The sequence below is a fragment of the Cebus imitator genome, unplaced genomic scaffold (assembly GCF_001604975.1).
Source record: "Cebus imitator isolate Cc_AM_T3 unplaced genomic scaffold, Cebus_imitator-1.0 Scaffold52, whole genome shotgun sequence".
NCBI classification, from domain to species: domain Eukaryota; kingdom Metazoa; phylum Chordata; class Mammalia; order Primates; family Cebidae; genus Cebus; species Cebus imitator.
Window position 1 is genome coordinate 7908171 of NW_016107367.1, and position 12097 is coordinate 7920267.

Genomic DNA, 12097 nt, shown 5'->3' on the forward strand with positions numbered 1-12097 from the left:
GGCCGGGGGCCTCCCCGGGGCTTCCCTCTGCCTCCCCTAGGGGTGGGCTGGCCTGTCACCAAGGCTTGCGCGCGGCGGGGACCCGACCGGCTCCTGGCCACCACGAGCGCGCTCGGTAGTGCTTGGGAGAGCAGAGCAGGCGGCGGCGAGGAGGGGAAGTCCAACCCCGAATGCTCAGTTTCGTTCAGACACCTCTTGGCTGTGCAAACTTGGCAAGCAGGTCAACCTCTCTGAGCCTCATTCCCACATCTCTAAAGCGGGGTGCGGGGGGGGGCGGGCAGTGAGGCCAGAGATGGCTTGCATGGCCTGAGGGAGCCTCAGATGGATGTTGACTTCTCTTGGGGTCTTGGGATCTTGACCCGAAACAGCAGACTCATTGGTGTGTCTCATTGGTCAACCCAGGAGCAGGGTCCTACACCCACCGCTGACCTCTCCTTCAAAACTGGAAGCCAGGGGGCTGTGGCCTGGACAAGTGATAATGAATATTTTTAGTTAATCACTTTAGCCTTGAAGCTTCAGCCCTGGGCTGCTGCCCTGCGACTCTTTCCCAGGTTCCTGGTCACCCTTTCAAGTCTGAAGTGTTACCTTCATCCCAGCACTGGGTGGGGTGGCTTTCTACAGCCAAGGGCTGCTACTGGGATAGCCCGATGTGTCTTGGAGTCATGCCCCATCCCACATGAGGAGAATGGACTGTCCTCCCAGAAAGGAGAGCATGTCACAAAATCACTGTGGTTCTGAGCTTGGCAGGACAACCTCCTTCATCCACCAAGAGAAGCAGAAACAGGCCCAGAGAGGGGGAGTGATTTGCCCAGAGAAACACTGCCTGGCTCGCTTAAAGGGCCCAGTCTTGCCGCCTGCACTACCAGGGCAGCCAGCAGCCCACAGAAGTCAGGATCTGCGAGGTGGGAGGGGCGTATTGGTGCCAACGAGCTGTTTTGCTCAGTTTCCTGTCACTGTGCCCCAGTGGGACGCTTCAGCACATGTGGGTCTGCACATTCCTCAGGCCGGACAGCGCTCGGCAGGCTGACAGCCACAGCTGTGCCAAGCCTGCTGGCCCCGGGCGTTGTTTTCAGCCAGAGAGGCCCCTCTGGGGGTGGCTGAGTGGGAAGTGGGCTGGGATGGCTTATTTCTGGAACTCACACCTTGCTGCGGGTCCTGAGGAGAAGGCCTGAGGATGGGCTGGTGGGACAGAGGGAAGTGGAGATAATCCAGGCTCGGGTTTCTGCCTCCAGGTGCTGTCGGGCATCTGGCTCCCTGCAGGTACTTCAGGGTGAGTTGGAGTCCTTTCTGTCTCCATGGGAACAACCCTGCTGCCTGGGTGCTTTGCATGCTTTCCAGCAGCTGTGGACCTGGCCATGCCTGGGCAGCCCCTTTGCCTAGTGATGAAGAAACACGAGGCAGGCTGCTGGGGGCCCTGGCTTGGCAGCCCCAGGAGGCAAGACTGGGCAGGCCCAGGTCAATGTCCAAAGCACCTGGGAGCCTTTGGGAGCCCACTGGGCAGCTGGGCCTCCCGCATCGTCCAGCTGTTAGGAATGGGGGCAGTCAAGTTGGATTACCTGAGTCCAGTCCTACCTTAGCCCGTTCCTGGCTGTGTAGCCTTGGGAAAGTTGCTTCACCTTTCAGAGCACCAGCCCCCTTCCCCGGGGACAGGGGCTCACCATAGTACTGCAGGTGTTGCCTCAAAGGGCGTCGTGAGCACTAATTGAACTTTGCCCTGATCAGCATCTCAGATGATGTCAGACACAGCACACGTGAGCAGGTGTCACAGTTTGAGGTGAAGGGGCATCGTTGGGATACCTGGGTTCCCCTCTGCTCTCCCCCTCCTCTCCCTGCCTTGATTTCTCTTTGTCTGTCAATGGTGGGTGGTCCTGGCTCACCCACCTCACAGTCCTTCCAGCACAGAAAGCTGGCCCTTGGCCCCAGGGAGGGCAGGAGATTCTAGAGAAGCCTACAGAGGGACTTGGATGCGTCTGTGGGGTCTTCCAAAGCACTTCCTGCCTCTCATCTCCTAGGATCTGGTAGTAGGCAAGGCTGCCATTGCTGGCCCATTTACAGATGAGGAGGCTGATATCCAGTGGCTGGATATGGTAGAGCCAGGATTAGAACTCAGGGTTTTTGACCTGATGCTCTTTCTGACACCACATGGCCTATCTTAGACGATCCAAGGACAATGTTGTACGTTCATCATTGGGAAAACAGTACTGACCAGACAGCATGCTTGTCTTCATTCATGAAGCCATCAGTACTTACTGAAAAAAAAAAAAAAAAGGATTCTGAACTTTTTTTTTTTTAAATAACATCTGAAGCACCCCAACTGGACCACAAAGATAGAAACCCAGGAGCAGCAGTGTTTCCTGACCCTCCCATCCTGAAAGGAATCTTTGCTTTAGGACTTAGGGATAATGTTCTGGGGCTGAGCAACTAGGAAGTGGATGGGAGACAAGTCCAGGAAGCTGATGCCTTAATTCTCTCCTCTCTAAATACTCCCCTTTCGGGGTTGCTGCGAGGATAAATGAGGTAACTGGGGATGATGCTTAGCAGAGCACCTGGCATGGTGGGGGCACATCATAAATAGGACTGATGGATTGTTTTGTTGTTATTGTTTTAGATGGATTTTTTTGCTCTGTGGCCCAGGCTGGAGTGCAGTGGTGCGATCTCAGCTCACTGCAGCTGCCGCCTCGGGGTGCAAGTGATTCTCCTGCCTCAGCCTCCCGAGTAGTTGAGATTACAGGTGACTGCCACCATGCCTGGCTAATTTTTTGTATTTTTTAGTAGAGACAGGGTTTTGCCATGTTGGGCAGGCTGGTCTCGAACTCCTGAAGGACTGCTGGTTTTTATTATTACTAATCCTCATCTATCATAACACCAGTGTGCAGCCTGGATCTCGCACCTGGGTTTCTAGGCTGCAGATACGACATGGGGAATCCTAGCATCTCCAGGGAGAGCTGCTAAGGCAATTATAAAGGCTGAAAACACAAGCTCATTAAGCAATGAGTTGTTTAGTGACACATAGCTGAGAAGTCAAATGATGACAGAAAGCAAGAAGGTGATTACCTTAAATAAAAGTCAAGCATTACCACACGTGCTGAGGAAAGGCAAGAGGATTAGGAGAGTCTTAGGGGGCAGTTACAAAGGAAATCACTTTGTAGTTATTTGCTAATTACGTGTATGTTGTATCCATGCCTTTATACATAGATTCTGTTTCACAACGTTAAGCTGCTTTAAAAAAGAAAAAGGCAAGGGAATGATAACACAAAATCAAGGTGTTTATCTTTAGGGAAAAGTGGGTAATTGATCAGGGAGATGCCTGTTTTACTCTCAGTGGGATCTATTATGTTCTGTTTCTTCAGTCCAGTGGGAGGCTTGTGGGTGTTATTTTTTATTTTTAATTTTTATTAATTTATTTTTTTGAGGCAGAGTCTCACTCTGTTGCCCAGGCTGGAGTGCAGTGGCATGATCTTGGCTCACAGCAACCTCAACCTCCCAGCTTCAAGCGATTGTCCTGCCTCAGCCTCCTGAGTCGCTGGGGTTACAGGCATGTGCCACTGTGCCTGGCTAAGGGTGTTATTTTAAAATATGTTTATGCTTCACCATTTACAAATAGGAGGCACATATATTCCATTGTATATATAATCTTACATAATACAAATGAAATTAAAAGATCATACGAAGCATTTGCAGATGCTTTCTTAGAAAATCTGCCTCTTTCCTCAGATTCAAATGTTAATCTGGCTGGATTTAAAAAATAAAGCAACAAATCCTGTTGTATGACACATGATTTCTCTTTAATGTAGGAGACATAATCTCCCTCTTCCCAAATCATACAACAAGCAAGATGACAATAACACTCTATGATCTCAGATTATCAACAGGATTTTTAAAGATCCTAGCCTAATCATTTATGCTTCTGAATCACAAAATCCTGAAATATTTGAGCTGGAAGGAACCTCAGGTTACTTGGAACAATCTGCTGGTTTTATAACAAAAGGAAGTGTCCTGGTCAAGGCCAGCACTGGGCACACATGTAGGGAAGACAGTTCTCTCCAGGCTGCCACGCCCGTACGACTCTCATGAGGACACCACCCGACAAACAGACCAGTGTGAGTCCTGGGTCACAAGCCTCCTCCTTAGGGTAGTCAGGGAGAGAGACAGGAAGTGTACATGAGCTTAAACTGATAGGATCATTTTATTTTTAAAAAGTCAGAAGAGAGTTACAATTTACAATGGCACCACACACTTCTAGAACGTATATGAACAGAAGCATCCTCAAAGAAAATATATAAGCAGTGCTTAGAATCTTCTTTCCTATAGGAAGTCCTCTTAGGAAAGAGCTCCTCATACTCATCCTATTTTTTTTTTAACTGACTTTTGAACTTTTATTTTACTTTTTAAAATTATACTTTAAATTCTGGAGTACATGTGCAGAACGTGCAGGTTTGTTACATAGGTATACACGTGGTTTGCTGCATCCATCACCCTGTCATCTATGTTAGGTATTTCTCCTAATGCTCTCCCTCCGCTAGCCCCCCACCCCCTTGACAAGCCCTGGTGTGTGATGTTCCCCTCCCTGTGTCCATGTGTCCTCATTGTTCAACGCCTGCTTGTGAGTGAGAACATGTGTGGTTTTCTGTTCTTACTCATCCTGTTTTTTGCAGGGCATACTTGATCCCTGAAACAATTGAGTGCGACAGGTATGGTTATTTCCATTTTTCAGTTGGGGAAACAGGTTCAGAGAGGTTCAGTGCCTTGACCCAAATCACACAGCAGGTGAAGATGGAGCAGAACTTTCATCCAGAGGAGGAGAGGAAAAGATGAGCCACTTTCGTTTTCAGTGCGCTGTGCTGTGAGCACATTCTTCACTCCTTAGATGCGGAAATTCCACAGCCCAGCCCAGCCTGGGGGGCCATGGCAAAGTGCCCTGGTAGAGGACAGTTGGGTGGTGGCTTTCCAGCTGTCAGATCGCAGAGATGACCTGGAGGCTAACACTCTACCTCTCCTCACTGGTCTTCCGCAAGGAAGCCCACCGTCTGCAGCGTGGGCACTGGTACGTGGGGAGTTGGGGGAATCCATCCCATTTTCGTCCCACACATTTTGATTCTTGGCCACCTTCTTCTCCCATCAAAGGTATTCTTCCTGCTTTCCCTCTGCAGAAGTGCCTGTCACAGCCAACAGGGCTCCAAGAGACAGGTGTTCCAAGACTGCTTGGCTTCAGATGGTGGCTTTCCTAATGCACGGCTGTTGTGTCCCAGCATGGGTGCTCCCTTGGGCAGTGGAGACCTGGGCCCAGGTCCCTGCCCTGCTCGCTACCCTCTGCTCTCAGGTGTTTCCCATCTAACGGGGTTAGTAATACTTCCCCATGGAGCAGGGCTTAGTGAGGACCTAGTGAGAAAGAACTTTACGTGGGTAAGGCAACTTTCAGAGACTAGGAAACAAACACTAATGTACATGCCCAGAGAAATTGTGTGTGGGCGCTGGAGAAGTTTTTAGGAGTGACAGCTGCAGTCCAGCCAGCCTGAGCCTTAGAGATGATCTATGCTTATAATTTTACATGTGGAGAAACCAAGTCAATGGCTGGCTCAAGTCCTGGAGGTGCTTCAGGGTCAAGATGCTGTCTCCTAACTCCCGGGCCAGTGCTTTTACCTGACAACCACCATCCCTCAAAGTGTGTTTCATTGATATCCGTGGTGTAACACAACTCAGGATGGTGGCTTGATGAAATGAAATGGCAGGCTTTCAGCGTTCAGCCCATGTGGTCATCACCAAGGCATGGGCAGAACAGGGTGGGCCACCAGGGCTGGCTGGACTCTAAATTAAGCCACACATTTTATTTGAGATCTGAAAAGGGCTGAGCCCCTCCCAAGTGACATTTGCTGAAATAATGCAGTCCGCTGACTCACTGGGGTAGCCTCATTCCTTAAGGACGGGAGGAGCCTGTATTTGACCTTCACCTGGGCTAGTCTGTTTCCTGCTCTTTAAAGAGGGAGGTTGAGATTAGGAGATTTCTAAGGTACCTTGAGGTTCAGATGTTTTCTCATTCAAGGACCACAGCCTTAAACTAGGTTTTAGGGACCTGGGTCTGGCTACTGCAGTTCACCCATAACCCCAGCAGGGTCCAGATACTGACAGGTGACTCCCTGCTTATCTGCCTTGCTCTGAGGATTAGGTCCCACATTCTTAGCTGGCCCAGGTTTTTGCAAAGTGGGCCAACTCCATGGACCATAAAGCCCTTAGCTCATCGTGACCTTTCTCACCTGACACCTGTGCTCAAGCTGTTCCCCTGCCCAGCTCTCCTCCCCACCCCTTCCCACCAACACCTGGCTAGACATCACCTCCTCCTGGAAGCCCACCTCAGCCACCTCCTAATCAACAGTTTCAAGAGTGATTCCCCACTAGCCTGTGACCTCCTTGAGGGCTGGACACCGGATTATTCATCCTCACATTTCTGCTCCCAGCCCAGAGAGAGGGTGCTATTATTATCATTACTATTATTAAATTAAAAAGCTTTAAAGTAGGATCTTACAAACATTAGGTGTGCTCAGAGCTCGCTTGAATGAAGTATGAAGGGCAGATCCCAATATTTCCAGGACACAGGAAAAAAGTGAGTTCTGGAGCCATGACCTGAGGCTGGGGAGAGAAGATGCGATATGCATCATCGCCCTTTGTGGCCCCCTTCAGGGGACTGTCCTCTTGGAGAACTCTCCATTCTCCTGGGTTCTCTAGGGGTTGACCCTGGAACCTTGCAGATATCTCTCTCTTGGCGTCCCTGGGACTCGCATCTGATGTTCTCTCCCCTGCACATGCCAAGCTTTCCTTCCTCTAGTGTGGCTTCTTGCTCTGTCCCTTCCTAAAAACTGCCCCCCACTGGCTGCACCCTCTCTGCGTCGGAACCTCAGCTCACAGCCACAGCCTCAGAGAGGCGTTCCTGCCCATGCAGTGGCACCCATCCCATCCTGCCCACATGCTCTGTCCTGTCACCTGAAATTATTTGTGTTAATTATTTGCAGCTGAGCTTATTGTCTGTCTTCTGTACTAGAAAAAGATAAGGCCAGGAATTGTTGTCTGTCCAGAGCCAGCCATCAGAGCTGCTCAATACCGTATATACTTCTAGAATGAATGAATGAATGAATGAATGAGTGGGCCGATGGAGTACATTGGGTGCCATCTGTGATTCCTGCATGGTTCATCCTTACAGCTACTGTCTGTCTAGTGCTTACTGAATGTCTGAGTGCTCTCTGCCTTTTCTCTCTTCATCCTCCCAGCAGCCCAATGAAGGATGCTCTGATGTTATTTCCATTTGGCTGAGAGGTTAAGTAACCCACCTTCAGCTACCTCAGCTAGCAGTGGAGTTGGAAATTGAAGCCAGGTGACCTGATCCCACAGTTCTGGCAGGTGACTACCAGGCTGCACTGGCCCTTCCGTGCCAGGAGTGCTGTGGGTGGAAGTGGTGAGTCACTCAGCCTCCTAACCAGGCATCTGGCTCTTTCTCCACAGCCCACAGTGGCTCTCACACTGCCAGGCCATTCCTCAAAGGAAATCCTTTCTGTGGGACCAGTTTCACATGAGCTAAGAATGCCAAAGGTTTTCCAGAGCAGGGGCCCACCCCAGAGCACCTCACCTGTCTTCTCTGACCACACCCTTTTCTCCTAGGGAACCCCGGCCGCCACTTTTTCACTAGCTGTTGAGAACTTGGTGACCACAAGCCAGTGACTGCAGGGTTGGGTGCGAGCCAGTTAGGATTGCCAGGTTAATCTCTGTCATTTAGCCAGCACCAGGGAGCGAGCAGGCCTGCCTTTTGTGATTTGCCTATTTATCTGTTTGCTGATTTCAAACTCAAGTTTGCTCAGGCATAATTTTAAAAAATTGATTATTTAAAAAATTCCATCTTGTGGCATCTCTTGTCCCACTTCCCTCTGGGTAAAACCACCCAAATGTCCAGGGAGGGGGATCGAGGCCAGGCTCTTCTGGCCACAGTCTTCACTTGCTAGTGTGCTGCTTGGAGCGGGTGAGAGGATGGCCCTGGAAGTTCCTGTCTGGGTCTCCTGCAGGAAGCTGCAGGGTTTTGCTGGAGCCCACTTTGGTTTGGGAGCCAAAGAAGCACGTATTTGTGGCTGAGACTTGGGCCTTCCGCTTTGTAACCCGTGCCTTGGGCAATGGCGTGTCTTCAACATACTGACACTGGCTCAGGTGGACACGAACTAGAGAGACCTCAGAGACATGGCCCTGCCCTGTGGGAGGCGTCCGGTGGGTGAGGTGTGTGCTTTAAACAGCCCCATCCTAGGGGGTGTGACTCCATGAGAGGGAAGCTCAAGGGGCTGGGAGGGGCACCAGGAAGGACCCTTTAATTTGCCCAAAGGTACGATCTTTCTGGGTGTCGACTCTCTTCCCCTGTAAAGGGGGTGCGCAGGTGCACGCTCCTTGCCTTGCTGGGTATGTGAGCATAAGTTGTGAACCGCAGCCCACCCCGTGGAGGTCAGGGCCCATCCCTATTGTTAGTTTAGCCAGCAGAGCAAGGTATCACTGGCACCATCTGTGCAAAGGAAGTTCCACTTTTGACTTTGATGGAGTCTTTCTCTACTCCTAGGCCTCAGATGGAATCCCGCCGATCTGAGCTGGGACCCTGATTTTGTCACCTGTGACAAGTCACATAACCTCCATGGACCCGGTATCACACCTGTAAGATGAGGCTGGCTGCACCTTCCCTGCAGTCACTGTGAGTCAGAGATGAGATAACATGTGGGATTCCCAGCAAGCGGAAGGTGCTGGGTCACACCAGTTCCCATGGATTCCCTTCCCAGACTCTCCAAGCGCTCCCTCTTTTCCTTGGGTGCTCCCTAGCCAGGAAGGTGACTTTGCCATTATGCAGATCACTTGGAAGGGAACTCAGTACTTCCGCCTGCCTCTGCCCCCAGCATGTGCAGTGAGTTGAACAGGGCACAGCTGCGGGTTGGCCAGCCCTTGGCTCAGGTGTTGCTGGCTGATGCCCGTGCCGTAGCAGATCTAGGAAGGCATGATGGGCCGGAGTTGACCCAGCCAAGCCTACATCCATGTGGACAATGTCCCCCGTTAGAGGTATACAGGGTGCAGACCACTTACCTTGACCATTCATTGCCTGCCTGGCACACCAGCCATCTGCAACTGGCCAATGTGACTATTTTCTTTTATGAAATTAACTGTGTATAAAAAAGTCATCACTGTAGCAGGCCCTGCTGTCTCAGTCCCAGCCCTGAGCCTCTAGGTCCTCTCAATACAGCGGAGGGGCTTAGACCAGGTCAGATCTCGGTGAATTTGGACGAGGGGCTACTGGTAATTGCCAGGATAAATTTGGTGACACAAGCCCAGGGCACTGAATGACAGCCACTCCCTCTTCATCTCCCCTTCATCTCTCCTTTTTTTTCCTTTTCTTTCAATCATTCTGATTAGATGACCTTTCCATAGCCACCTGGGCTCCACCCTGGACCAATTCGTCAGAGAGGTCTCTGGATGTGGGGCTGCTTATCTGTAGCTTTTTAAAGCTTCCCAGGTGATCCTGATGCACAGGGATGATGGCGAACCCCTGGATGTTGTCCAGGAGAGCATCTCGGTGAGGGCTAATCTGTGTTTAACAGCTCTCTAACAATGAGCAGGCCCCACGTGTAAACTAGCAACATTATCCAGATAGAGTTAAACCTTGTTTATGTTCATTATTTTATGACACATGGAAATTGATCCTGACCCTGTTTTTTTATTTAAGGTAAAAATATATTTCTTTTTTTTTTTTTTTGAGACAGAGTCTTGCTCTGTCGCCCAGGCTGGAGTGCAGTGGTGCAACCTTGGCTCACTGCAACCCCCACCTCCCAGGTTCAAGCAATTCTCCTGCCTCAGCCTCCTACGTAGCTGGGATTACAGGCACGTAGCACCATGCCCAGCTAATTTTTGTATTTTTAGTAGAGATGGGGTTTCACCATGTTGGTCAGGCTGGTCTTGAACTCCTGACCTCGTGATCCACCTGCCTTGGCCTCCCAAAGTGCTAGGGTTACAGGCATGAGACACCGTGCCCTGCATAAACATTTGTTTCTTAATCCAGATATAAGAAAAAAAGAAAAAAGGTAAAAAGAAAAAGTCTTCTTTTAAAATAAACGAGTTTAAATGGGTCAAATTAAAGAAAATTAATTAGAAAAAAAGTGAATGTGTCTGCATCTCGGTTATAGTCAAAATCATGACTGTAACGGACAAATGGCCACACTGTGAAGACATGGAACTAGGTGACCTCTACGGCCCAACATTCTGACAGATCTGAGGGCTGCCCAACGAGATCACTAACCCAGGACTGTTGGCACCAGCCACCTGGACTGGCAGAGAGTGGGACTGGCAGACTTGAGAGCGGCTGTGTGCATAACAGGGCTTCCCAGTGTAGCTTCACTCAGAGCTCCCCAGGGACAGTGCAGCTAGAACATCTCCGTTTCAATGCGTTTGCCCTCTTGCTCCACCTTCCCCGGACCACAGGGGCAGCCTGAGAAGCAATCTGTCCAGCAATCAGGGCCATTTTCCTGGGGTCAGCGCTGCCGTGTAAACGCAGTGAATGCAACATTACAGGACCTCAGTGCCCACAAGAGCCTGGCTCCTTTGCTGGTGCTTGGGCTAATCAAGCCTTGGAGTGAAACGAGGCGCCCAGAGTCCCAGGGCAGGACCCAGCACTGCTGCCTTCCAGGCTGGGGCTCTGTAGATCGAATAGGGCCCTTGTCCCCAGGTCTTAAGCTCCTCAGAAGGGAAACAGGAACAGAACGTGATATGAACAGGCCCTGCCTGGCCCTGGCCAGCTTTTTCCACATGTGTCCGGTGGCCCCTACCTGTTATCACTGGAGAGTTGTCCAGTGAGCCTTTCTTTTGTGAGTGATTGTATGAGGCTCCTATTGTCTTTTTTTTTTTTTCTTTAAATAGAGGTGAAGTCTCTCTATGTCGTTGAGGCTGATCTCGAATTCCTGGGCTCAAGGGATCCACCCTCCTTGGCCTCTCAAAGTGCTGGAATTACAGCCACGAGCCACCATGCTGGCTTCCTATCATCTTTTAGCTGATGTAATGATTCACACCATGGGCCCCTGCGAGGGTGGGACCCAGTCTAGCAATGATTCAGATACTGCTTGGAGGACGTGGCGAGATGGTGTCAGCAGAACAACCATGACGGTGTGGGGGGACCTCAGCTTAGTGGCAAAGGCCCCCTAAGTGACTGTGAGAGACAAATGCCAGGGAGAAAGCTCTGAGGAAGACACGATTCTTAGCATCTGGAAACCTTTGCTTGTCAGCAAAGCTGGCTATCCGGATTGTGTCACAGTTTGCTGAAAGGACTAGCATAGAATTTTCTAGGATTCCGGACCCAGAAGAATGCTGTGCTGATAGGCAGAGGGTGGGGTGAGGTAGTTCCCTTGGGCTGATAAATAGCACTGGCCTTGAAGCTCCCAGAACAAACTCTTTTGGTAAAAGACCAGAAAGGAAATATGTAAGTATATTTTGGCTCTCCATCCTATCGAGAAAGCAGCCATAGACACTATGTAAATGAAGGGGTGTTGGTCGTGTTCTAATAAAATTTATGGACACTGGAATTTGAGTTTCACATAATTTTCATATGACATGAAATACTATTATTCTTTTGATGTTTTTCTAACCATTTAAAAATGTTAAACAGCATCCTCGGCCCAGGAGCTGTACAGAATCAGGCAGTGAGCGGTGGTTTGCAGCCTCCTGTCTAGAAGCCTTCTCCGCAGTGGGGGGCGGGCCTTGCAGATTTCAACCAGTCACTCTTCTAATAATTTCAGTTCTCAAAAACGTAGTTCTGACTGGGTGCAGTGGCTCACACTTGTACACTCAGCACTTTGGGAGGCCGAGGCAGGAGGATTGCTTGAGCCCAGGAATCTGAGACCAGCGTGAGCAACATGGTGGGGCCATCTCTATAAAAAATATAAGAAAATTAGCCCAGCATGGTGGCCCTTGCCTGTGGTCTCAGCTACTTGATAGGTGGGAGGCAGGAGGATCACTTGAGCCTGGAAGGCCGAGGCTGTAGTGAACTGTGATCACACCACTGCACTCCAGCCTGGGCAACAAAGAGAGACCTGTCTCAAAAAAA

At 50.2% G+C, this 12097-nt stretch overlaps 1 protein-coding gene across 1 annotated transcript in view; it reads left to right on the top strand.

The window, feature by feature from the left end:
* SYNE3 (spectrin repeat containing nuclear envelope family member 3) overlaps window positions 1-12097 on the top strand; it is a 97355-nt gene that overhangs the window by 477 nt on the left and 84781 nt on the right. The window lies entirely within an intron of this gene.